Below are 25,686 nucleotides of genomic sequence, written 5' to 3'. Positions count from 1 at the left end.
TAGTCAGGAAGACGTATGCGTCCCCTGTTGACGTTTTTCGGAATTGCGTACATGCGCAAATAAGCGGCCGATGCCAATGAGGAGGGTTTGCCCTTCGGGGTAGACTGAGGAAGATTAGACGTGGTGCACTTTGAATGGTTTTTATTGAATACATGTGGGCCTGAGGCTGTTACACTGGGGTAAAGGACTGGAAGGACTGCACAGGGGAACAAGCACAGTCCAGTTTGAGGAGACAGGCTGTCAGCGGCGGTTAGCCCACAAGAAGTCTCTGATGGCATCCCGCACCATGTGCCCTTCCTGGGTGTGCAGATTGGCCTCATTGACGTAGGGCTCGCCCAGAGTAGCCAGCTCAACAGCATTGTGCTCCACCGCCTCCACGAGCATGGCGTGCCCCTTGGTTTTGCAGATGTTGTGCAGGATGACGCAAGCACTGATGACCGAGGGGATGTTTTCTTCCACCAGCTCCAGGCACACGCCTATGCTCTGCCACCTCCCCTTGAGGTGGCCGAATGCCTGCTCCACCATAAGGCGTGCTCGCCTAAGACAGCGGTTGAAGTGGGCTTCCTGTGGAGTGACTGCCCCACCATAGGGTTTCATCAGCCACTCGCGCAAAGGGTACGCGCCATCCGCCACAATGAGGGGTGGGATCTGCTGCCCCTGCAATCTGATGGTTGGATGGGTAGGCTCGAAGACACCTGCATCCATCGTCTCACAGAGGGCTGAGTTGGCAAAGATGTAGGCATCATGGTTCTTGCCGCTCCATCCTATTTCCGCATTGATGAACCGGCCCATGTGGTCACAGCTCCCTGCAGAATCATGGAGTAGTCATCCTTCCTGTTTATGTATTCTGAGGCTTGGCGTATCGGGCATTGGATAGGAATGTGGGTTCCATCTACTGCCCCCACACAATGAGGGAACCCCAGTGCCCCAAAACCATTCATGATCTGTGGGGCAGAAAACACAGAAGGGATATTACTGACAGCTCCATTGTTTCTGGAGTTGTGGACGTCCGCAAAAGTTAGCACCTGTTCCAAGCGCATTCCCCCACCCCCCACTCACCTCTGCCATGTTCCCAATCTTGACTGTACATCCTAGGAGGGTCATTTCCATGGCAAAGCACACCTCCAGGACTATTTGTGCCGCCGTAGAGCAGCCTACCCCGAACTGCTCTGCTGTGGTCCTGTAGACGCAGGGGGTAGCCAGCCTCCATATGGTGATGGCTAGGCGTTTCTCCACTGGGATAGGTCTCCGCATGACAGTGAGCCTCCTCTCCAGATGTGGCCACAACTCCTCTACGATTTCAAAAAAGGTGCCCCTGCTCATGCAGAAGTGGCTCAGCCATTGCTCATCGTTTCACTCCTTCAGGACAAAGTTCTCCCACCACTCCTTGCTCGTCGGCCGGGCCCAGAAGTGGCGGCGGTGACTTGTCTGGCACACGTAATCACCATACGTGGCCAGCATGGCTAGCCTCGTTCAGCAGAGGGCGACCCATAGCTCTCGTTCGGCAGAGGGCAACCCATAGCTCGGTGCGGCGGCGTACCCACCTCTCTATTTCTTTGTGCCACTGCCGCCGCCTGGCAGCCGCCGCCGCATGGAACTGCTGATACTCTGCCACAGCCGCGCTCAGCATGGCTATGCCCACGAGAAGGGCGCCAAGGGCTACCTCAGGGCGAATCTCCATAGTACCCCTCCTTTGTCTATCGCTTCCCGCACAGACGCACGCACACACAGCCACCTCTCCTTCCCTGATATGCTGCTTGCAGACACTGTGCTTCCGCTGGCGCAGCTGTTTCTGGCCTGCTGCCATGCCTACGCCCAGATGTGGGTGGCTCCGTGGGATGGGGGGAAGGCACAGAGCCAGTCATTGGCAGTGACACTCAGAAGCATGATGGGATATGTAGCCGCAGAGTGCCCATGCAGACGACTGACCTCGGGTCACAGCCATGACCCCCATCAGGAAGTGACAGCATCAATGTTGCCGCTCAACAATGCCACTCACTGGCCACGCCCCCTGTGAGCCATCCCCCAATGCCTACTGGCTCCCCTCTGCCCAGCCTGAGGGGGGTGGCATGCAGCAGTAGCAGCAGCACTTCAGCCGCCGCCGCCGCCGCTGGCAGCAGCGGCAGCGCTGTCGGCTGCGCTAGCGATCTATGCCGATTGCAGTCTTTCACACTTGCGCAAACCATGCGGTGAGTGAAAAAAAACCCCATGGAAATCAACCCGGTGTGGCTGCGCAACCCGTGCTCGAGGCGCCAGCAGCACAACGGAGCAAACTTCCACAACCAGCCCTCTCCAATACCGTGCTAATCCAAAGAAGGTGTGGATCATGAGGCGTCACACCTGAACGGGAAAAACAGGTTTCACCGCTCCTCAACCACAGAACACCCGGTTGGTCTAGCAAGGCCCCAAGAGTGAGAGACAACAGAGGCTGCACAGACAACCCAGAGACATCTATTGTAACTTAGCCCCATGGTGCTGGCATGAAACGCAGGGCATTAGGGAGAGGGTCTCAGAGTTGCATGTTTGTGCAGGAAGTAGACAGGAGTTCAAAGTCTGGATGTGTGAAGTGGTGCCAACACACAAGCCTTGAGAAGCTAATGTATATAAGTGAGAAGTGTGAATGGGCAAAGTAGTGTTCACTGCCACAACACCCACCCTAATGTTAGAGTAGAGAAACTTGTGACACTTATACACAAGCTTTTTAAAAAAATGAAATTTAAAAAAGCCAGCCATCTGGCCAGCCAGTAGCAAACCCTGTTAACAACAACAGCAGCTTGCAATGAGTGAAGGTACAGTCAGAAAAGATATTTGAGGGAAGGGAAGAATGTAACACACAGAGTACAGCAAAAGCTTCAAAGTACAGCAAAACCTGCAAAAGTAGGAGTGAGTGAAGTTAATTTCAGATACATTGAATCTCTCATTTGTTCTTTATTTCAGTGATTTTAACATTAAGATGTTATGTAGAACAGATTTGTCTTACGTGTGTGCTGTAAAATCAGACATGTGACCAAGGTTATGTTTGGGTGGGCACGCTCCCTTGGTGCTGGACATGCCCCCTTGGGGGCCGACCATGTTGTTCTCCTTTTTGGTTTCCAAAATATGGTCACCCTACTCACTACCAGTAACTAAGCGTTAGGAAAGGCATTTTACCCATTTAGAATAGGGAGAAAACTATTGATGGTTATAGAAAAAGAAGTGTGGGGCCAGGAGAAGGTGTGGCTATCTGGGGAACACTGGAAGATCATATTTGGACCCCAAATTTAGACTTAGATTTGCCCTGTGTTTCTGTTGTCCTCTGATAGAATTTGACACTCTCTTCTCCTTTTTAAGAGGTTTGGTTTAATTTACATTGATATGCATATTATATACATGTAAAGCAACCACATACATGAGGGACCTATTCACATTGAACTCTGTGCGCTAAGAAAAACCTGACAGCCCCAAAAGCTGAGAGAGTGAAAGACCACAATGGGATCCTTGAAAGCAATTCTTTGTTTTATTAAAGAAGAATTTAGAATGAGGACAAATCACACATCAGGATAATTAGAACCATCCATCCATGGAATTAGGATCTTACATTAACACTGAGGGCTTAGCTAGACCTAAGATTTATCCCAGGATCATCCTGGGGTCATCCCTGTTCATGTAAGTGACACACAGAGCTTCCCGGAACAGGCAGGGACGACCCCAGGACGACCCCAGGATAAACCTTAGGTCTAGCTAAGGCCTGAGAATGCTAAAGATAAGAAGCATTTAAAGTCAGTAGTGAAACTAGAAGCTCCATCACACCTGCACGTTTGCCCTGGTTTACCCTCGAATTATCCGCCCTCGTTTCCATATAGTGTATGAAAGTTTGCGGACTTACACCTGTGCACTTGTATGTTCCAAGCATCTTTATACCTTTCCTGTACTGTGCGCTGTGCATCGCTGATATCCCACTGAGGTTTACTCTCACCTTGTTGTTTTCGCCTTTGCCTCTGCCCATTGACCTCCTTTGTACCTCCCCCTTACAGTTTATTGGTTGTTGGAAGGTGGAAGTTGGACAACTCCCCCTCCATTCATCCTTACCGACAGGTGGGTCTTGCACTGCTTTTTCATTGGGAGTAGCTTCTCTTGTTACTGAACAGTTTTGGAAAAGAACTCTTTCTCCCCTAAGTACTGGCAATGTATATTCGCAAGGCTTGGCTAACTGTTTCGCCTGGAGACGTAAGTACAGTGCATACATAGCTTTTAATAAAACTATTTCTGAAATCTCCAGCAGCAGTGTATCTCCCAGGACAGGGCAGGTGCCTCTTACATCTGGTGAGAAACATTTCCAAACGAAGCAATACTTTTTGCTCTGGAGTGACTGCTTATAACCCACATGCAACATTTACCTATACATTAACTCATTAATCAACTACAACTACATCATTATTATAGAAGCGCTCATCGTAGTTTGTGAAGTTGGTGGGGGCTGGGGAGTTGAGGCAGAGCTATGAGGGCATGCACCAGTTTCTGTTACAAATTTCCCTGAAAGGTACCTTCAGCGATTGCAGGTGCCGGCCAACAATAATGTCCCCTCACTGGGATCGCACGTTTTAATGGAGGAAACAAAATATCAGAGAAAAACCTGAGGGAGGGACGAGGCAGCAGAGGAGGATGCGAGAGGGGGACTGAACACGTCTCGTCCCTCTGGCTGCGATAGGTGGGAAGGTGTGAAATCGGCCAATGACTTTGTCCTGCCCTGAAAACTATGCCCGCACGACAAAATACAATTTAACTCCCCCAATGACACACAACTATAATGTGATGCAAACTTGGACATTCATCCTAAAGTCGCAGTAAATCGAAAATGTGAATATGTGCATTATCGGGGCCAAAACCTGGGGCTTCAGCGAATGGGCGGCTGCGTTATGTGTCCATTATTATTATTATTATTATTATTATTATTATTATTATTATTATTAAACAATATACAACAATGACAAAGCATCAAATAAAAAATCACTTGATACATGAACATAAAATTATCTTAATATCATATATTCAAATTTTGCCTATTAAACATATTTGTACTAAACATAACAGTGCTCCCCCCACCTCGGGATCTCATTCCTGTTTCCAAAAACTCATAGTTTCTTCTGTTGGTGGTTTCCCACTTCCTTTAGAGAACACAAACTCCAGGAACTTTTTCCATATACCCTCGAAATCATTCGTTTTTACTATACCTTTTTTTATTTTAATATTACATGTCAATTTATCATTTATAGCAATGTCCCACACTTCTTTATACCATTCTTCAATACAATAGTCTCCTTGCATCTTCCAGTTCCTGGCTACAATCAGCCTCGCAGCCGTCAGCAAGTTCGTTATTAGCTCTTTCATTTCTTTATTACATTTAAGTTCTTCTTGCGGTGAGAGTAGTGCAATCCTTGGTGTGACCTCTACTTTAAATCCCACTATCTGCTCAATCTCAAAAAAAACCATCTTCCACAACTTTTGCACATGTTTACAGTCCCACCACATATGTAAATACGTTCCTTTTTCACCACAACCCCTCCAACAATCTGCTGAAAGCTGATTATTAATCTTATTTAATCTAACCGGAGTTAAATACCACCTCCATACAAGTTTATAGTAATTCTCCTTTATTCTTACTGACATATTTCTCAACACTCTCTGTCTCCATAGTCCTTCCCATCTCTGCTGTCCTATTTGTATCTTCAAATCAGTCTCCCAAACCACTTTCCCGATACTATCCAACACTCCTTTCTCAGTTAATATATTATATAGTTGACTCATTAACCCTTTTATCCCTATATTTTGTCCCTTATCAATTTCTTTTTTTTTCAATTAATTCCTCAAATTTCGTCCTCTCCCCACACTCTCCATTTTCTCTTACCCAGTTTTTAGTCCATTGTTCCAATTGCCCATAGTTTAACCATGTTAATTTCAAATCTTTTAAAACCTCTTCCAACCTCTCTCTTGTGTTCATCCCCTTTAACCATTCTCTTAATTTCATTTTGTTTTTTTCTTTTAAAACTTTACTTAATCTATTCTTTAAATTTTCAGGAAATTTCTTTAGCATTATCACCGGTGTTAAGGAGGAATTACTTGAAAGCAATTCCTTTTTGTATTTATTCCAAAGTTCCCAATGGAACTTCAAAACGTGATTATCTATTTCGTTAAGCCAATTACCCTTCCCTTTTTCCTTAAAAAATACATTCTGCAAGTTTAGCTCAATATTACCTAATGCATTTTCCTCCATCCATTCTAAGTCCCCTACCCCTAAAATTGCTTCAACAATATGTCTTATCCTATTTGCTATGTAATAGTACTCAAGGTTCGGGAGACCCAATCCACCCTTCTTTTGATTTATATACCATTTACTTTTATTAATTCTTGATTTCTTCTCAGCATTGCAGTAGTTGTTTATAAGATTCTGCCAACTTTTTAACTCTAAATCTGAAATTCTTATTGGTAACATCCTAAAAAAAAATTGATCTTAGGTAAAATTTTCATCTTTATTAAAGCTATTCTTCCAAACCAAGAAAGATTCAGTTTCTTATACTTCTTTAACTTTTCTACTATCTCTTTTTTCAGTCCATTTAAATTCTCACTTTCCAGATCTTCTAAATTTTTAGTAATCTTAATACCCAAATATTTAATTTTTTCTTTACTTTTCAAAACTGAAGCCTTCCCTTCCCATTCCTTTTCTTCCTTTTTAGTATAATTAAATAACATCAATTCGGATTTTGCCCAATTTATTCTTAACCCCGTAACTTCTTCAAATTCTTTTAACTGCTGTTTAATTCTTTCCATTTTACTTATCGGATCTCTAATAGTCATCAATGTGTCATCTGCAAACATATTCAACTTAATTTTATTTCTACTACCTATCCCCTCTATCTCCCCATCTTCTCTTATTGCATTTGCCAACAATTCCATCACCAATACAAACAGGACTGGCGAGAGTGGGCATCCTTGTCTTGTCCCTCTGGCTAGTCGTATCTTATCCGTTATTCCATCATTTACTACCACTACGGCTGTGTTTGCTCTATTATTGCTCTGAATTTATTACCAAATCCCATTTTATTTAAAACCAACTTTATAGTTTGCCAACTCACACAATCAAAAGCCTTAAAAATGTCTAATGCTAAAATACCTGCCTTATTCTTTGACTTTTTTATCCCCTGTATTACATTCAAGACTCTCCCTATTAATGTATGCATCTGTCTGCCTGCTATAAAACCGCATTGGTCTTCCCCTACATAATTAGCTATAAATTTATTTAACCTTTTAGCCAAAATAGTTGAAAATTTTTTAGCATCTTGATTTATTAACAAAATTGGTCTATATGAATCAGGGAGAGTCAAATCCTTATCCGGTTTCAGAATTAAAATTATTATGGAGTGCTCCCATGACTCTGGAATCTTCTCCCCTTCCATTATTGCGTTATATAATTTCAACAACTTTGGCACTATTAATGTTTTGAATTTTTTATAAAACTCTGGTCCTAGACCATATTCCCCTGGTGATTTCCCTACTTTAAGCTGTCTATGACCTCTTCTATTTCACTTTGCACTATGTTATTATCCATTATTTCCTTATGCTCTTTTTCTAATCCTTTTTTCAAAAATTTACCCACATATTCTTCCTTCCTCTTCATTTGAGTATCTCTTTCCTTATATAAATCTTCAAAAAATTGCTGAAAATTTTTTATTTTATCCTTCATCATGTGACAATAATTACCCTGCTTATCTTTTACTGCCCCTATCCCATTTTTAGCTTTTTCCTTTTGTGTGAGCTTGGCAAGCATCTTTGAGTTCCTGTTACTATTTTGAAAATATTCCCTTTTCATATAAATTAAATTCCTCTGAACCACTTCTAAATTAATATTTTCTAATTCCTTTTTTTTGCCTGTAATTCTATTAATTTATATTTATTCTTAGTTTGCCAAAATTCTTTTTCCAGCTTTATTATCTTTCTCTAAAGTAACCTGCCTTGCCTCCTGTTGTCTTTTTAGATTACACATTTCCCTAATACAATTCCCCCTAAACACAGCCTTCATGGTATCCCAGACCACTGCAGTTCTTGTTCCCCCCTTCTCATTTATTTCCCATGTTTCTGACAGTTCCTTCTGCATTTTCTCAATTACTATATCGTGCTTAAATATTAGGGATGTGCTCCGCTCCGATTAGAAGCGGAGAATCAGAAGCGAATTGGCCTGCTCCACCTTGCCCAGAGGCAGAGTAGAAGCGGACCAGGGACCCGTAGAAGCACGGCGAAGAGAAGCGCCCATACGTGGAGCGCTTCTCTTTTCGCGGACCGATCCAATCGCCATTTTGAAAAATTTCGCCCATTGGATTGCATTGCGGAAAAGAATAGGGGATAACTGTGTTGGTTTTTAAGCTATCTTTCTGAAACTTCTTGTGCTTAGAGAGTCGTGGCTGGGGGTCATTTTGAGCCTACTCTCAGCTCTCTGCGTGCTGCGGTTCGCTCGCTAGAATTTTTGGAAAAATCGGGTAAAACAGTGGGAAAATGTACCTTTTTCGAAGGGCTGAGGGGCAGAGTCAACTCCCGGTCATTATCACATGATCCCAAAGTTGGAGGAGGGGATAGGCAAAACGAGTAACTTGGGATTCTGGGAACTTCTCTTTCTTAGTCTGAACGGACTTTTCCCAGTGTTTTTTAAAACAGTAGCCCCACCAAATGCTCAAACACAACCTGAAATCATATACTAAGCCAATAATAAGAGATAGAAAACACAGCACTGCTACCCACCCTAACTTTGGGGAACAACTGAATAGATATGGTGCAAGGGGATGAGCTCCCCTAGGGCAAGGACGTGCCCTGTGCACTCTCCTGTCCTTGGAGGGCAATCAGAGTCCTCCAAAGGTAAATCACTGGAGAGAATGCCTATCATGAGTTGAAGTGAGCGTTTGCTTCTTAAAGACTGGTACCTAGACAGGACCAGTCAAATTGGCAGATGATTCCCCCTCCCCTTGGGCATGTCCACTCCCCTCTTACTGGTAAAAGACAGATATAGCCTTTTTAAAAAAAATCTTGTTGTTTATTCAGCAACACTGCTGCTTTTGATTCCACCCCTCCTTTGTTTATTTATTTATTTATTTATTCCATTTTATATGCATTACTGGCTTTGAAACTATCCTTGGCTCACTTCCTTGTGCCCCCAGAAATGTCTGCTGCCTGCCTGCCTTCCCTCCCTCCTCTCCTGCCCACCTCGCAGGGATGGTTTTGTTTTTGTGTGTCTTGCTTTGACTCAGGGGAGAAGTCCTTCCTGTGCTCAAGTTCCAAATCAATTTTTCAAGTGTGGAAGAAGATTTATATTTAGGTTTATCTCTACTCCCCAATTCATGGCATGTTGGGATTTCCTTTGAAATGGGCCCATTGAGCTGTCTGCAGCTTTAAATCCCTGAGATACTGGGGTGTCCGACTTTCACAAATTCCCCAAAAATCAGGGGATGATGGGGATTGGCTTGAAACTTGGCATCCATGTGGACACATGGGTAAGCTGTCATGGGACTGAAGGTGAGGTTTCTGACATGCAAATTGACGTAGTTGTAAAATGGGACTTGATTTGGGGTGAGTTAAAAGGTTTACAGGAAAGGGATGATGGGATTGCCTTGAGTCTTGGCGTGCATGTGTATCCCTGGATAAGCTATTATGGTGCTGAGTTTGAGGTTTCTAACGTGCAAATTGACGGAGCTATCGAAAGGGGTGTGAATGGGGTGCCCGATTTTCAAAAATTCCCCAAAAATCAGGGGATGATGGGATTGGCTTGAAACTTGGCGTGCGTGTGTATACCTCCATGAGGAGTCATGGTGCCAAACTTGAGGTTTCTAACTTTAACAGAAAAAAAGTTGTATACTTTTTTAGCTTTCAATGCAAGCCTATGGGGGGGAAAACGGAGCTCCAATCCGGATCCGCCCCCAGACCTTTAACATTGAGTGTTGAGATTCTTATCTTCTTATCCATATCCAGTTCTTTGAACTTCTTTTCGATCCTGAACATGTTGAAAACTTAACTTACATACATAAAAATACAACAACCCACACATACCCTTCCCTCCCGCCCCACTTCCCCTTTCCCTCCCATCTCTTTTCCCCCCAATATATCTCTGGGAGTCTAACACTCCGGCCATTATTTTAACCCTTGGGGGGGAAGGCAGCCAGGAACCCAAAGCCAGCAGGATCTAATATGATTATACTTCTTATCATCCCTATATTATCCACTTTACACCACTCCCCCTACTGCACCTCTTTCTTCTTCATCATCACTCTTTGCATCACTACCAGCTTCTCCTTGAGGACCCAAACCTAAGCTCTCCAGAAGCTCCATGCCTTGCTGAAAGGAGAAAACCTTATGATTTTCCCCCTTATATGAGAAACGCAGAAAAATTGGATCTCCCCATGCTTAGGGGATTTTCCTCTTCTTCAATTCCCCCGTTATAGACTTAACACTGCATCTCCAATCCAAAGTTTGTTGGCACAGATCATTGAAGACCTGCACTATTGCTCCCTGGAACTTCAGCTCTCCCAATGCTCTTAACTCCCTCATCAGTTGCTCTTTCTTGTAATAGCTTGAGAATTTCACCAAAACATCTCTGGGAGTTGAGCCGCTTCTGAAGCCACCAACCCTGTGTATGCGCTCCACATCTTCTTCACTTAGTTGCAGGGTTGGGACTAGTTCTTTAAACCAGCTTAGGAGGTTCTTCCTGAGTTTCTCCCCTTTCTTTTCCACCATATTGTGAACGCGCAGATTTGCTCTTCGCGAATTGTCTTCCACAGAGATCAGCCTCTTGTCATAATCGTTAAATTTCACCGTTATGTGTCCTAAATCGTGAATATGCGTGTTTAGGTCAGGGTAAAGAAGCCATATAGACAAGCCTGTGGTGGGTAACCAAGCCAACTCAAACATCACCGCAGTCTCAAAGGAAAATTGAAATGCATTAAATGTTTTATTTAAGAAAATTACAACAATTAAGAAAATTAGCATGGTGCTTACATGAGCATAATTTGGAAGTGTATTTGTGATTACATTGTTAGCATTGAAAGAGAATATAACATAAGTAAAAGATTAATTAAAAGGTTTGCAGCTGACAAAGCTGGCACTACAAATGCAGTGAGCAACTGAACTTTCTAGCATTGTTGTTTGGGTCGTAGGACTCCCTCTCAGCACCCTCCTGCATGCTGCTGGAATGTAAAATATTAAGCTAAAGCATTATTAAATTTTTGTAGGCATGTGAAAACATAAACTTGACACCTATGTAATTAAATGTAGAAATTGCTCCCTTAATTAAATTTGATATTAAAATGTACCACAGAATTGCTCCCTTAATAAAATTTGATATGAAAAGGGTTAACCGGGTTTGGTTCTAAGGAAGCCCTAAGTTTGGAAAAGTTTCCAAGTCCGATCTTGGGTTAAGAGTTAAAGGGTTAAAAGTTGAAGTCTAAAGTCTAAAAAGATCCATAGTTTTCCAAATCCTTAGGGCCAGTGGTCCATTGAAGATCAAAGGTGAAGGTGCAAGAGAGTAGAGGGAAGAAGAAGAAGAAGAAGAAGAAGAAGAAGAAGAAGAAGAAGAAGAAGAAGAAGAAGAAGAGTCATTGAGCTCTTGCTACCTCTGTTTTATACACATTCTGGCCAGAGGTGGGGGATGCTGCAACAACTATCTTCCAATAAAAAAACACAGCATGGATTTTGTAGAGCTGAAGCTACATTGTTGTTGTTGTTGTTGTTGTTGTTGTTGTTGTTTATCCTATTTAAGTTATTAAATAAATAGATTTCACTAGGCAGTGTATAAAGCATGAAATAACAGCTCAAGATACAAATAAAATCTTAATAAAACAATCAAACATGTCAACACAACTAAAGTGATCATCAGACATGAAAGTGAAAACCACATCCCAGGGATTAAAAAAATAAAACAACCACTAAAATTAAAATAGTTTAAAATACTTTAAAGGCATCTGAGAACAAAAACATTTAGCCTGGTGCTGAAAAGATAGCAATGTGAGCACCAAGTGAGCTTTCCTTGGGAGAGGATTCCAGGGGGCTGTCTACATGTGGGTAAAGCCCCTTGGTGGCTGTGGATCTGTGCCCTGTTGGTTAGATGATGCAAGCATAGCTTCACGACCACCATGGGGCTCCCTTGCGATGCACTTTGAAAAGGTTGGGGATTTACCCCAATGTTTTCAAAGGGAGTGATGTCAACACGGGGCTTCCGCTGTGTAATGTTGCTCTGCAGCCCATCTGGGGCAAACCTGGGGGCAGAGCCTGGTGGAAGGAAACCAGCAATTGGTCGCCTTCCATCAGGAAGAGAGGTGGCTCTGGGACCCAGATGGCCACCCAGAAATCCCGTGCTCCTTCCTCAGTGCAGGATTACCCAATGTAGCCTTGGGAGAGGGAAACAGTGGGGTTGAGGAGAGTGACAGTGCTAATCTGGTGCCCTGAAGACAGTCCCCCGAGCTTTCCCTAAATTATGTTAATCTTCTGCTGAGTGTTTCAAATAGTTTTGCTAGCATTTGATCTGGAATGGTTGGTCTGAATGAAGCTTTTGGGGAAACCTACAAGAAGACCCTCTAAGAGACTCCAGATTAATATTTTAGAAAATTCCAGGTTTATATTCCAGACACCTGACCCATGGGTAAGTAGACCCTGAAATTGCGGTTTTATACCAATGACTGTTATGACATTATAATACATCTAACTGAGACTTTAAGGAACTGGCTTAAAAAAGAAAAAGGGGGAAATGCAACTGCCTTTTGCAAATGGCTTCTTTTTTGCTAAAGTGAAAGTAAAGTCACAGTGAGCTGAATATTAATAACAAGCTGCCTGTTCAGATAATAACTAGGAGGAAGAGCCATCGGTGTGCACCTGCATGGATAAGAGGTGCTGGGAATGTCCTTACTCCTCAATGCCTTTGATTTGGGAAGTCATAACAATAAGCACAAACGATGATGGAAAAGAGATGTAAATGCCAGAGATGTTTGTCTATAAATTTAATTAATAAATAAATTCCCAAAACACATGGGTATAAAAACTTGAGATTATTAGGGGATAAATAGACATCTGTAGTGACAGGAAGCCCTCAGTTAGATAACTAGCTTGTCACTCTGCAGTCCACCTACCCAGGGCTAGAGAGGAAAGGGAAGGTAGACGCATGCTACCAAGCAGAGAGAAGCCTGCATTACTGGCCTGCCTCACAGTGCAGTTGTGCAATGGCAAAGAGTTACAGGTGTTTCTACAGAATCCCACGTTTTCTGAACTGCTTCACTTGTGGTGAGTTGCCCACTGTCACTAGCCACTCCACCATTGTTCAATGTCTAAGTTATGTAAAGAAACCAGGTGCCCCCACAAAACCTCCCTGGAATGCTAACATGAAAAGATTGAGCAGTTATTGTGTGTAGTTACTAGCAAATGAACCCAGCTTGCATGGGTTGGAGTAACATTGTGCCTGTCTCATCAGCCAGCTGGCACCTCTAGGCATAGCTGCTGCCATGGCACCCCTCTGTGGGAGGGATCAGTCCACTCCATTTGCCTGAGGGGAAGGCTGTGCCACAGCAGGGGGAGGGGGCAGCTGTCTAATTCTGTCCCTCTGAGGAATCCTCCTGGCTTCAGGCTTTATTTGAAAAGAAAGCTATGCACTGGTTTGGGAAGTCTGCCACCTAGTGACTGAAGATGGTACTTCAGGGTTCAAACACATGGACACGTTTAAATGAATTAAAACTAATTAATGCACTATATAAAAACAAGTTACAAATAACATTGAGGTGCACACCATTCGGGTCCCTGCAGTATGCATGCCAAGTTTTAGATGTCTATGTTTCACAGTCTTGATGATAGGTCACTGACAGACACACATGCTCTTTTTATTATTACAGAAATATTTATTTATTTATTTATTTAAGATACTCATACCTTGCCATTCCACCTCCAGAAATGGAGGTGCTCAAGAAGGCTTACAGTAAACTACTAAAAATAGTATTAAGCAAAAAGAACTGATAAAAATACAGCAATTAAAAATGTAAACACACACCAGAAAGAACCAAGACTAAAACAAGAAAACTATGCAATAGATTTTTTTTAACTTCCTTGGGGAATAGAATCCAATAGAGTGGGGCCAGCTTAGACTTATTGGGCAGGGATTTCCCCATTTATGATAATTTTATGATAATCGAGTCCAGTGATTTCAGTCTAGCAAATGACCCCAACTCTGAAAGTTTGAGCTTAGAATCTGCTGGATATTTGAGGTTGGAATTTACTGCAGCATATTCCAGGTAGATTGCAAATGGTTTCCGTGGAAAATGCACGAGTGATGTCTCAAATGTGTACCCAGGAGTGTACACTTTAACGAGAGTTACTGGCACTTTCTGTAGACAACTAACAACATTCCTGTTCACTTACAGCCCGGTCCTAAGGGGTCACTTAATTTGCAGTAGTACATAGGCAGAGCCATTGCGCCTAAAGCATCGTCATCACCACCATCATCTATGGGGACAAAACTGTGTTGCTGTGTTCTGCTGCCATTTGAAAGTCCCCCAAGTCCTATTAGTCACATCCTTCTGGACTCAGGGGATCCAGCATCAGGCTTACAGGATTCTTTCCATTTAAGATGGCATTATGGTACTTGCAGAGTGGCTCATAAAGCTCATTTGTTCCATGAATCTAAGTGCCCCCCTCCATGCTTTCTATTTACCCTGCGATTATTCAGTGTGTGTGTGTGTGTGTGTGTGTGTGTGTGTATATGTGTGTGTATGTATATATATATATATATATATATATATATATATATATATATATATATATATGCTTCAAACCCTGAGAAATTGAAAACCCTTTAAGCTTCCTCAAGAGCTCTAGGAATGTTTTGCTTGCAAAGGATCCTCCAAGTTCTTTCTCTGGGCCATCAGCTTTTGCTTTCCTTCCCCATGTGATGAACACGATGAGCAGCGGTGGGCTCTGCGTATGTAGAATGTTAGTGGTATGACGGCTCTTACTCCTGGGGGACGAATGATCCAGAGAGGAAAGGATGAATCCTCGTCCTCTGTGATTACATCTGCAGTGAACAAAGGGGAGGCGGGAAAGTGACGTATTGGCCAAAAGTATTCCTTTTCCAGATCCTCTTTTTGCGTGAAACAAGGATGAAAATAGATACTAAAAAGGCACGGGAAAAGAAATACCTTAATTTAGTATTATTTTTTGTTTTTAAGCTATATAAATCACTAACAAATGATCGGTTATTACATATGTGGGCAATAATTATGTAGGATAGAACAGTCTTCAATAATAGATAACCATCATCAATAATTTAAAAAGGCCATCTACAAAATTATGCAGCTCAGCACCTGGGATGACTGAACTAAAAAATGATGGCAGCTCACATGAGCCCTATTGGCTCTTGCACATCACATGATCAGGACATATTGAGCAATTTGCAAGAGCAAAGACTAGCAAACCTCTCCAAGGGGTAAAATAACTTTAAGTCATCCACAGCAAAAGGGCTGCTCACTCTCACGACTCCCAAGTAACAAGTAGATTGCGGGTGTAAAAGCACGTGGGGTGTCTAATATGGCACACTAATTTTGGCGGTGCTCCAAATACAACATTGCAGTTCTATAAAATGCTAACAAACATTCTCGGCCTTGGAAATGAGAGCTGGATCTTGAAATTATTGTGATAAAAGAGTTTCATTCTACTCCCTTCGCATGTTTCAGTTAGAAAATGAATGCAGTTATGCAAACACATTTATTTATGAAAGCATTTCTCTGCTGCTTTTCAGCCCCAACAAAGGGGTGCTCTAAGCAGCTCACCAGAAAAAAATATACTCATACATACATATAATATCAAATAAAAACAGCTAATTAAAAACAACCAATTAACTATAAATTATTAAAAACAGTATCATCATAAAAAAAATGATGTCAGGTTATCAACTCAGAGGATCAAGTAACATTTAAAGAACACCTGAAGAAGGTAGTATTTATAAACCTCTTTCACATTTGGGAGAGAAGAGGCTCGTTGGGTCACCAGTGGAAGCAAGCTCCAAGGCCTTGGCAGCCCTCCCATGAAGGCCTTGCCTGCTGTATTTACCCATCACATTGCAGAAGGTGGTGGGATGCAGATCAGGGCTGTGGCTATTCGACTCTGCTTTGCCTCCTGCTTTCCCCCAAACCCTTTCTGGATGCCAACCAGGTTCTGGGTTGCTCCCTTCCGCTCCTCTCTAGCCCTCTGTGTGTGTCTGTGTGTGTGTGTGTGTGTGTGTGTAGATCCACAGCTTTGCAAGCTTGCTGCTGCACTTCACCTCATTAACCCCCGCCTTCCCTGCGCTGGGATCATCCCACTTTGAAAACCTCAAACTGAAGATATCACAGTGGTGACATCAGACCAATGGGGAAAGTTGTGGTAAATTGACATTTAGAAAAAGCGCATTTTCATAGGAAAAAGCCCAGTGGGCCCAACTGGGGTATTTAGTATGTATAGACAAGCGCCAGAGGGCTTGTCTACACAGGGATGCTTGAGGATTTTGTTTGGTTTGCATTTCAAAGTGAACTGTTCTGATTCACACCTCCTAGACAAACAAACACAGTTATTCCTCAGATTTCAAACTTCTCTCAATTTTGTAAAATAGCTTTGGCTCAAAAACACATCAAAAAGCAAATAAAAATGGGTGTCTTAGGATAACAACTGTTTAGAAATATGTACTTTGAGAGAAATTATGTTTACAAATGCATAGGTTGTAAGAAAATATATTTAATAGTACGTATTTAAACATGTAGATTTAAATTTGGATTTTCATGCTCCCCCCCCCCCCCCAGATTAGTGTTGGAATGAAATATAACAGCTATATTTCAAAATGGACAAAAGTGTGCAAAATGGACACAGACCAGGAACAGAGTCATCTGTCCATTCCCAGCTCCAGAAACCCACGTTTCTCCTTGGTCCTGATCATCCCCCTGATGCTTTCCCTGCATCCTTGGTTCTATGATGGGCTCTCAAAATGGAGGCAGCTCCCAGGAGTCACTTCGAGCGCAACCCACACTATCCGCGTTGGTCGGCTACAAGTGGAGATTTACAGCTGTTCGTAAGTGTGGAGGCTGAGCCAGGAAACGGCCACAAACGTCTTCAGCATGACTGCCTGCGGAGTCGAATGAGGCTGTCCGGAGCCACTGAGCAAGGTTTCCTGGATGCAGGCAGAGTTCAGGGCGAGGGTTCCAGGGGTTGGGATTTAGCCGGGAGTCTAATAGCTTCGGTTATTGGGCGGTATAAAAATGTAGTAAATAAATAAATACACCGAACACGGAAGTTAGTGTGTTGTTTCTTCTGTTATTGAAGACTGTTCTATCCTACATAATTATTGCCCACATATGTAATAACTGATCATTTGTTAGTGATTTATATAGCTTAAAAACAAGAAATAATACTAAATTAAGGTATTTCTTTTCCCATGCCTTTTTAGTATCTATTTTCATCCTTGTTTCATGCAAAAAGAGGATCTGGAAAAGGAAGCCTGGAAGTGTTTGGTTAATAGATTCTGCATCTAGTCAGACCATCAGTAACCGGAGAGAGTTATTTGAGAAGGTCGTAAAATCACTGCTGAGTGGAGTGAGTTTGGCTGATGGGCGTGTGGCAAAAGTTGCTGGAAAAGGAACCTGCGAGATACCTTCATTGAAGATGAGCTTGCCAGAAGTCCTGTATGTGCCAGAGCTCAAGTATTGCCTTCTTGCCATGTCTACGCTGACGGAGATGGGTTTCTCAGTGTCATTCATGGGAGACAAGTGTACCGTGGAGCGTGACGGAGAGGTGCGAGGAGTGGCGATTAAGCGGAGTGGTCTTTTCTTCATGGAGATGAGAGATGAGGAGGCGTGCGGAGATGAAGGGTGTGTGTGGCTCAGACCGAGTGGATGAACAACAATCCACTTCATGATGGCTGCATTTTTTACATAGAAGAATGGGACATCCTAGTTTCAAAGCGCTCAAGAAAACTCTAGAGTGCTGTAGAGACTTAAAAATTAAAGGGTGTAATAAATTTCTTGATTGCACTGTGTGCAAGATGACAAAGTCAAAAAATGCTAATATTCCCAAGGCTCGTGAGAGCAAAACTAAACAGAGGTTGGAACTAGTCGATATGGATCTCTGTGGACCGTTTCAAAAAAGTTTAGGGGGAGCAAAATATGCATTTGTGTTGGTTGATGATTTTACATGTTATTCTTGGGTCTACATATTAGAGAAGAAATCAGATTGTCTGAAATACTTTAAATCTTGGATTAAATATGTAGAAAGGTTTTTTAAAACCCAAGTTTTATCTGTGAAATCTGACTGTGGAGGTGAGTTTGTTTCACATGAATTCCAGAAGTTTTGTGACAAACTTGGAGTTAAACATGAGCTTATTAATGCTCAAAATCCGTGGCAAAACGGGGTGGCTGAAAGACGCATCGGCTATTTACAAATGAAAAAAGATAGTCTTTTAGAAGACAGTGGTGCTGATAAAAATCTTTAGGCAGAAGCTTTCAGAGCAGCAAATGTGTTATGTAATTTAACCTGGAACAGTGCAGTTAACAATGTGCCTTATTTTTTGCTGTATAAAAGAAAGCCGAGGTTAGACCACATTAGAACTTGGGGCAGTCTAGCAGCTGTGAACATTCCTCTAGGTTTGAGGAGGAAAGGGGGTGCTAGAGCTCTGAAGCTGAAGTTTGTGGGGTACCAGGGCACTAATTGGAGATTTTTACAAAGTAATGGTGAAATTCTAGTGTCCAATTCAGCTCAGTTCTTTGAACAAAATTGGGAAAGTTGAAACAGTTGCCAGTGTAAATTTGGAGCTGAAGATGGCTGTGAAAATTCCAGAACCTAAGGGGTTAACTAAGCCTGAAGGGGTAAAGGAATGCACTGAAGCTGAGCCGGCAGATAACAGCTAAGAGCAAGAGGCTGTGGGGGCAGGGCAAGAGGAAACTCAGTGCCAAGAAGGTCCAGTCGAGCCACAAAAGGAAAAGTACCTGAACGTTTCTCAGATCAAACTTTTCTTGTAAAAAACCGTACAAAGTCTAAGAAAGAAAAAGTTTTGTCAGTGAGTGAGAAACAGGAACAATGTGAAAGTGCCTATTTTTGTGCTGATAGTGAGTTAAATCCTTATGCTCATATCATGTCTTGGAAAAGTGGCAGAGAGTTCCATTGGCTAAAATAAAAAAAGTGTAAATCTGTGTTTGTAAGCATTGGAACTGGGAAACATTAAGTGTTAATGTTTGTGTTAGCTATATAGTGATGTGTAAAACTTGTAGCTATCAAAGTTGTAAAGAAAAGTATTGTTAACAGTATTATCATAAAGTTGATTTATTGTTATGTAAAAACAATTTAGCAGATCTGTTTAAGTAACCACTAGGTGTGGAAAGGCATTTAGATTTGTGCAAATCTTTAAGGTTTGAAGAAAAGTGAAATCTAAATGATGCAATGTGTTTGCAGTGTAAATGTGTTGTTTGCCTAAAAAAATTATGCCCTAATAAAAATGAAGGGGTGTCAGGGTTGGATTTTTATTGTCCAGATTTTTCAGGCAACCAGAGCTGAAGCAATTCTTGATAAGGTTGCATCAGACTAGTTATTGCATCAGCCAGTGTCAAGGGTTAATCGACAGCTGGGATATGGTGTGATTGATTTATGTGATCTGTTGTATCTGTATTTAAAGAGTGTCTGTACAGTATGTATTTCTCTCCTGTGTGATGTATTTCTGAACGTGTTACATTTCGTGAGTATAGTCCTGTATGTCTTGATCCTGAAACTATCTACCTCAAAGTAAAGTTATATTCGTGTTTGCTAAACTTGATGCTGTGTTTTATTCCTGATCCTGTGGAGCATTATTATTCCTGCTATAAAGTTTGGTCTCAGTAGCCTAGAAACATCAGCTAAACATCTGCTATATCAAGGCTTTGCTTTCAACTGAGCTGTATGTGCCAGAGAGGAGAAGCCAGTAACTCCTAACAGTTTTTTCCATGCTCAGCTTGATTGCAATCCCTGACAGGCTTCTCTGTATTTTATTTGATTTTGGCAGCTCCTTTTTAGCATCATCACACAGGGGAAGAAAGAGGGAGTAAATAATGACCATGTGGTCCATTCAGTTGCCATTTTTATTGTGTTGCTTTTCCTGAACACAGCAGGAAATGGTGGCACATTTAGTTTTTTAAAAAATGGATTTACTGGGTTCTATTTTGTGATGGAAAGAAGGCAAGAAGTAGCAGGAGATGCATGGGAGGCAAATGATATCAAAAGGACCCACACACATCCCTAAGTGGGGAGTAACGAGCATGCAATAAAACACTAGTCTAATGATGCTCTTTGACTGCACATGTATAGAGGAGTAGAGCTCTGAGTTACCATACAAGTTATTTTTAAACCTCCATTTCTGCACACATAGAAGCAGTGCATACTGTCAGCTAAGTCAGAGAGAGAGAGAGAGAGAGAGAGAGAGAGAGAGAAGTTAAGTTTTTCTATTTCTCCCATAATTGCATTTGTGTGTGATGCTCAATTGCATTATAAACACTGCCAGTGGATACTGTGCTGTATTCATTAGCATGTGCCAGCACAGCAATGAATCTATTTTGCAGAAATAATAGCACTGGAGAATGCAGCATAATTGGATCTCTGCTGTGTCTCTCCCGAGTTTCAGCTTTAAGAAAATCTCTGAGAGACATTCGCATTATCAGGATATTTGCTATTAACTTTGCTTGAAGCTTCTATTTTTGCTTTTCTACATTTCTATCTACTTGTGCTTTGGAGGCAAATCTGGTCATGTCTACATTGAAGGGGAAGAAAAGCACCAGGAAGCCCACCTATGCCACCAATCCCCCCTCCCTCAAAGGCTTCTAAATTTGTGGAGGAGGGAGAAGAGCTACTTGCTTTGATTAAAAAAACACATTAATTTACAGCTATCTGCTCAATCAAAGCAGCTTGAGCAGCTGAAACCATTACAGGACTCTATAAATAGTCTCCAGGGGTCTGTAGCTTTGATTCGTGTTCGCCTTCAAAAGATGGAGTCTAAAGTGGGTGAACGTGAAGATCGGATCTCTGCCCATGAAACTGCTATGAATGCCTCACATTTTATACTATCAGCATGGGTTGCACAGCTAGAAACTTTCAATTGGAGAGCTAACCTGTGTATTCTGGGCCTTAAAGACCTGCTGACAGATCTTCGTCCAGCTGAGCTCATGGGAAAAATCTGCATAAGTTACTGGCATTCCTTTCTGATTTCCCAGTTGATATCGAGTGTGTATATTGAATTCCTGGCTCTATGCGAGGTTCCAGACCAGGACCAGTCATTGTTCAGTTTCTACACGCTTCTACCAAAGATTATGTACTGTGCACAGCTAGACCTCCAGCTAGATCTCCAGCTAGATCTCCAGCTAGATCTCCAGCTAGATCTCCAGCAAAGGAGATCTACCTTGTCATGGTGCTGGAGCTTGAGCACCTCAAGGATGCCATGAGCTAAACCATGAAGGGACACCCAAGACAGGAAGGTCATGGTAGAGAGGTCAGACTAAATATGATCCCTAGGGAAGGTAATGGCAACCCACCCCAGTATTCTTGCCGTGAAAACTAAATGGATCAGTACAACTAGAGATATGTTGGTATACCATCGGAAGATGGGACCCCCAGGTCGGAAGATGGTCAAAATGCTACTGGGGAGGAACAGAGGATAAGTTCAACTAGCCCCAGATGTGATGACACAGCTAGCTCAAAGCCAAAAGGACGGCTAGCGGCCGACGGTGCTGGTGGTGAACGACGAATCCGATGTTCTAACGATCAACACACCATAGAAACCTGGAATGTAAGATCTATGAGCCAGGGCAAATTGGATGTGGTTATTGGTGAGATGTCAAGATTAAATATAGATATATTGGGTGTCAGTGAACTGAAATGGACTGGAATGAGCCACTTCACATCAGATCACCACCAGATCTACTACTGTGGACAAGAGGATCACAGAAGAAATGGAGTAGCCTTCATAATTAATAATAAAGTGGCTAAAGCAGTGCTTGGATACAATCCAAAAATGACAGAATGATCTCAATTTGAATTCAGGGTAAGCCATTTAACATCACAGTGATCCAAATATATGCCCCAACCACAGATGCTGAAGAAGTAGAAGTAGATCAGTTCTATGAGGATCTGCAGCACCTACTGGATAATACACCAAAAAGAGATGTTATTTTCGTTACAGGAGACTGGAACACCAAGGTGGGTAGTCAAATGACATCTGGAATTATAGGTAAGCATGGTCTAGGAGAACAAAATGAAGCGGGACATAGGCTGATAGAATTTTGCCAGGACAACTCACTGTGCATAACAAACACTCTCTTCCAACAACCAAAAAGACGGCTTTATACATGGACTTCACCAGATGGACGACACCGAAATCAGATTGACTACATCCTTTGCAGCCAAAGGTGGTGGACATCTATACAGACGGTAAAAACAAGACCTGGAGCTGACTGTAGTTCAGATCACAAACTTCTTATTGCACAATTTAGAATCAAACTAAAGAGAATAGGGAAGACCCACAGATCAGTTAGATATGAGCTCACTAATATTCCTAATGAATATGCAGTGGAAGTGAAGAATAGATTTAAGGGACTAGAGTTAGTAGATAGGGTCCAGGAAGAACTATGGACAGAAGTTCGCAACATTGTCCAAGAGGTGGCAACAAAAAATGTCCCAAAGAAAAAGAAAACCAAGAAGGCAAGATGGCTGTCTGCTGAGACACTGGAAGTAGCCCAAGAAAGAAGGAAAGCAAAAGGCAACAGTGATAGGGAGAGATATGCCCAATTAAATGCAAAATTCCAGAGGTTAGCCAGAAGAGATAAGGAATTATTTTTAAACAAGCAATGCGCGGAAGTGGAAGAAGACAATAGAATAGGAAGAACAAGAGACCTCTTCCAGAAAATTAGAAACATCGGAGGTAAATTCCAGGCAAAAATGGGTATGATCAAAAACAAAAATGGCAAGGACCTAACAGAAACAGAAGAGATCAAGAAAAGGTGGCAAGAATATACGGAAGATCTGTATAGGAAGGATAATAATATCGGGGATAGCTCAGACGGTGTGGTCAGTGAGTTAGAGCCAGACATCCTGAAGAGTGAGGTTGAATGGGCCTTAAGAAGCATTGCTAATAACAAGGCAGCAGGAGACGATGGTATCCCAGCTGAACTGTTTAAAATATTGCAAGATGATGCTGTCAAGGTGATGCATGCCATATGCCAGCAAATTTGGAAAACACAAGAATGGCCATCAGACTGGAAAAAATCAACTTATATCCCCATACCAAAAAGGGAAACACTAAAGAATGTTCAAACTATCAGACAGTGGCACTTATTTCACATGCCAGCAAGGTAATGCTCAAGATCCTGCAAGGTAGACTCCAGCAATTCATGGAGCGAGAATTGCCAGATGTACAAGCTGGGTTTAGAAAAGGCAGAGGAACTAGAGACTAAATTGCCAATATCCACTGGATAATGGAGAAAGCCAGGGACTTCCAGAAATACATCTATTTCTGTTTTATCGACTATTCTAAAGCCTTTGACTGTGTGGATCATAACAAACTGTGGCAAGTTCTTGGTGGTATGGGGATACCAAGTCATCTTGTCTGCCTCCTGAGGAATCTGTATAACAAACAAGTAGCAACGGTAAGAACAGACCACGGAACAACGAACTGGTGTAAGATTGGGAAAGGAGTTCAGCAGGGTTGTATACTCTCACCTTACCTATTCAACTTGTATGCAGAACACATCATGCGACGTGCTGGGCTTGACGAATCCAAGGCTGGAGTTGAAATCGCAGGAAGAAACATTAACAATCTCAGACATGCAGATGACACCACATTGATGGCTGAAAGCGAGGAGGAGCTGAGGAGCCTTATGACAAAGGTGAAAGAAGAACGTAAAAAAGCTGGGTTGCAGTTAAACCTCAAAAAAACCAAGATTATGGCAACCAGCTTGATTGATAACTGGCAAATAGAGGGAGAAAACGTGGAGGCAGTGACAGACTTTGCATTTCTGGGCGCAAAGATTACTGCAGACGCTGACTGCAGCCAGGAAATCAGAAGACATTTACTTCTTGGGAGGAGAGCAATGACAAATCTTGATCAAATAGTTAAGAGCAGAGACACCACATTGACAACAAAGGTCCGCATAGTTAAAGCAATGGTATTCCCCGTAGTAACCTATGGCTGCGAGAGCTGGACCATAAGGAAAGCTGAGCGAAGGAAGATAGATGCTTTTGAACTGTGGTGTTGGAGGAAAATTCTGAGAGTGCCTTGGACTGCAAGAAGATCAAACCAGTCCATACTCCAGGAAATAAAGCCAGACTGCTCACTTGAGGGAATGGTATTAAAGGCAAAACTGAAGTACTTTGGCCACATAATGAGAAGACAGGATACCCTGGAGAAGAGGCTGATGCTAGGGAAAGTGGAAGGCAAAAGGAAGAGGGGCCGACCAGATGGATGGATGATATTCTGGAGGTGACAGACTTGACCTTGGGGGAGCTAGGGGTGGTGACAGCCGACAGAAAGCTCTGGCGTGGGCTGGTCCATGAAGTCACGAAGAGTCAGAAGCAACTGAACAAATAAACAACAACAGCTAGACAAAGCAGAGAGCTGTGAAAGATAATATATCGATATTCCCCCGATTACACAAAGGAATTCAGTGACAGAAGAAGGCAGTTCACCAAGGTGAGAATCTTAGCAAGGGAGATTGGAATTCAATACCATATAAAATTTCCCACAATGCTCTGCATTTTTGTTGAAGGCCAGATGAAGAGATTCCAAAGTCCTGAAGTGGCATAGTCATTTCTCACAAGCATCAAAATTAAAACCAAGGATCAGTCTTCAACCTGAAATTGATCAGCTAGCCTTTGGTTGATGGCCAAAACTTTTCACTTTGTTTTCATTTACTGCCAGTAACAAGTCTGGGTGTTAGGCCAGAGTTTATTGTTTGGCATTCCATTGCTTTTATTTCCTCTCTCTCTCTCTCTCTCTCTCTCTCTCTCTCTCTCTCTCTCTTTAATTCTCTCTTTTTTTCTTCCTTACTATCTCACTTTTTTCTCTCTCCACCTCATTGTATAAACAAATATTGACTGCAATATTGGCCAATAGATTGCAACAAGTTATTGCAGCATTAGTTCAACCAGACCAGGTGGGATTTATTAAAAATAGACAGGGAGCAGATAGCCTCAGGTTAGTTGTCGATCTCGTCTCTTTAAATTCTGAAAAAACTCCACTCATCCATTATCTCTTTGGGTGCAGAAAAAGCCTTTTACAAAATTCATTGGAAATTTATTTTTATTACTTCAATTAATTTCAGTTTTCCAACTGAATTTTTGAAATGGGTAAAAAAAAAATATTCAGCCCCAAGGGCAAGAGTAAGGACTAATGGATTATTTTCTGCTTTTTCCCTACTTGGTCGGGGTACCAGACAGAGATGTCCATTGTCCCCATTGATGTTTGATTTATGCTTGGAACCCCTGGCATGTGCCATCAGGCAAAGCAGCAGTATTGATGGTTTCGTACCTGCTGATTTTGAATTCAAAATTATTCTGTATGTGGATGATCTTTCATTGTTCATCTCAAAACTCCAGTAAGCTTTCCCAGATTCAGAAGTAAGCCCCATGGAGTTCAGTGTGACTCATATGCAGGTAAATGAGTAT

The sequence above is a fragment of the Elgaria multicarinata genome, chromosome 10, assembly GCF_023053635.1.
Source record: "Elgaria multicarinata webbii isolate HBS135686 ecotype San Diego chromosome 10, rElgMul1.1.pri, whole genome shotgun sequence".
NCBI classification, from domain to species: domain Eukaryota; kingdom Metazoa; phylum Chordata; class Lepidosauria; order Squamata; family Anguidae; genus Elgaria; species Elgaria multicarinata.
This window is presented reverse-complemented; position numbering follows the sequence as displayed.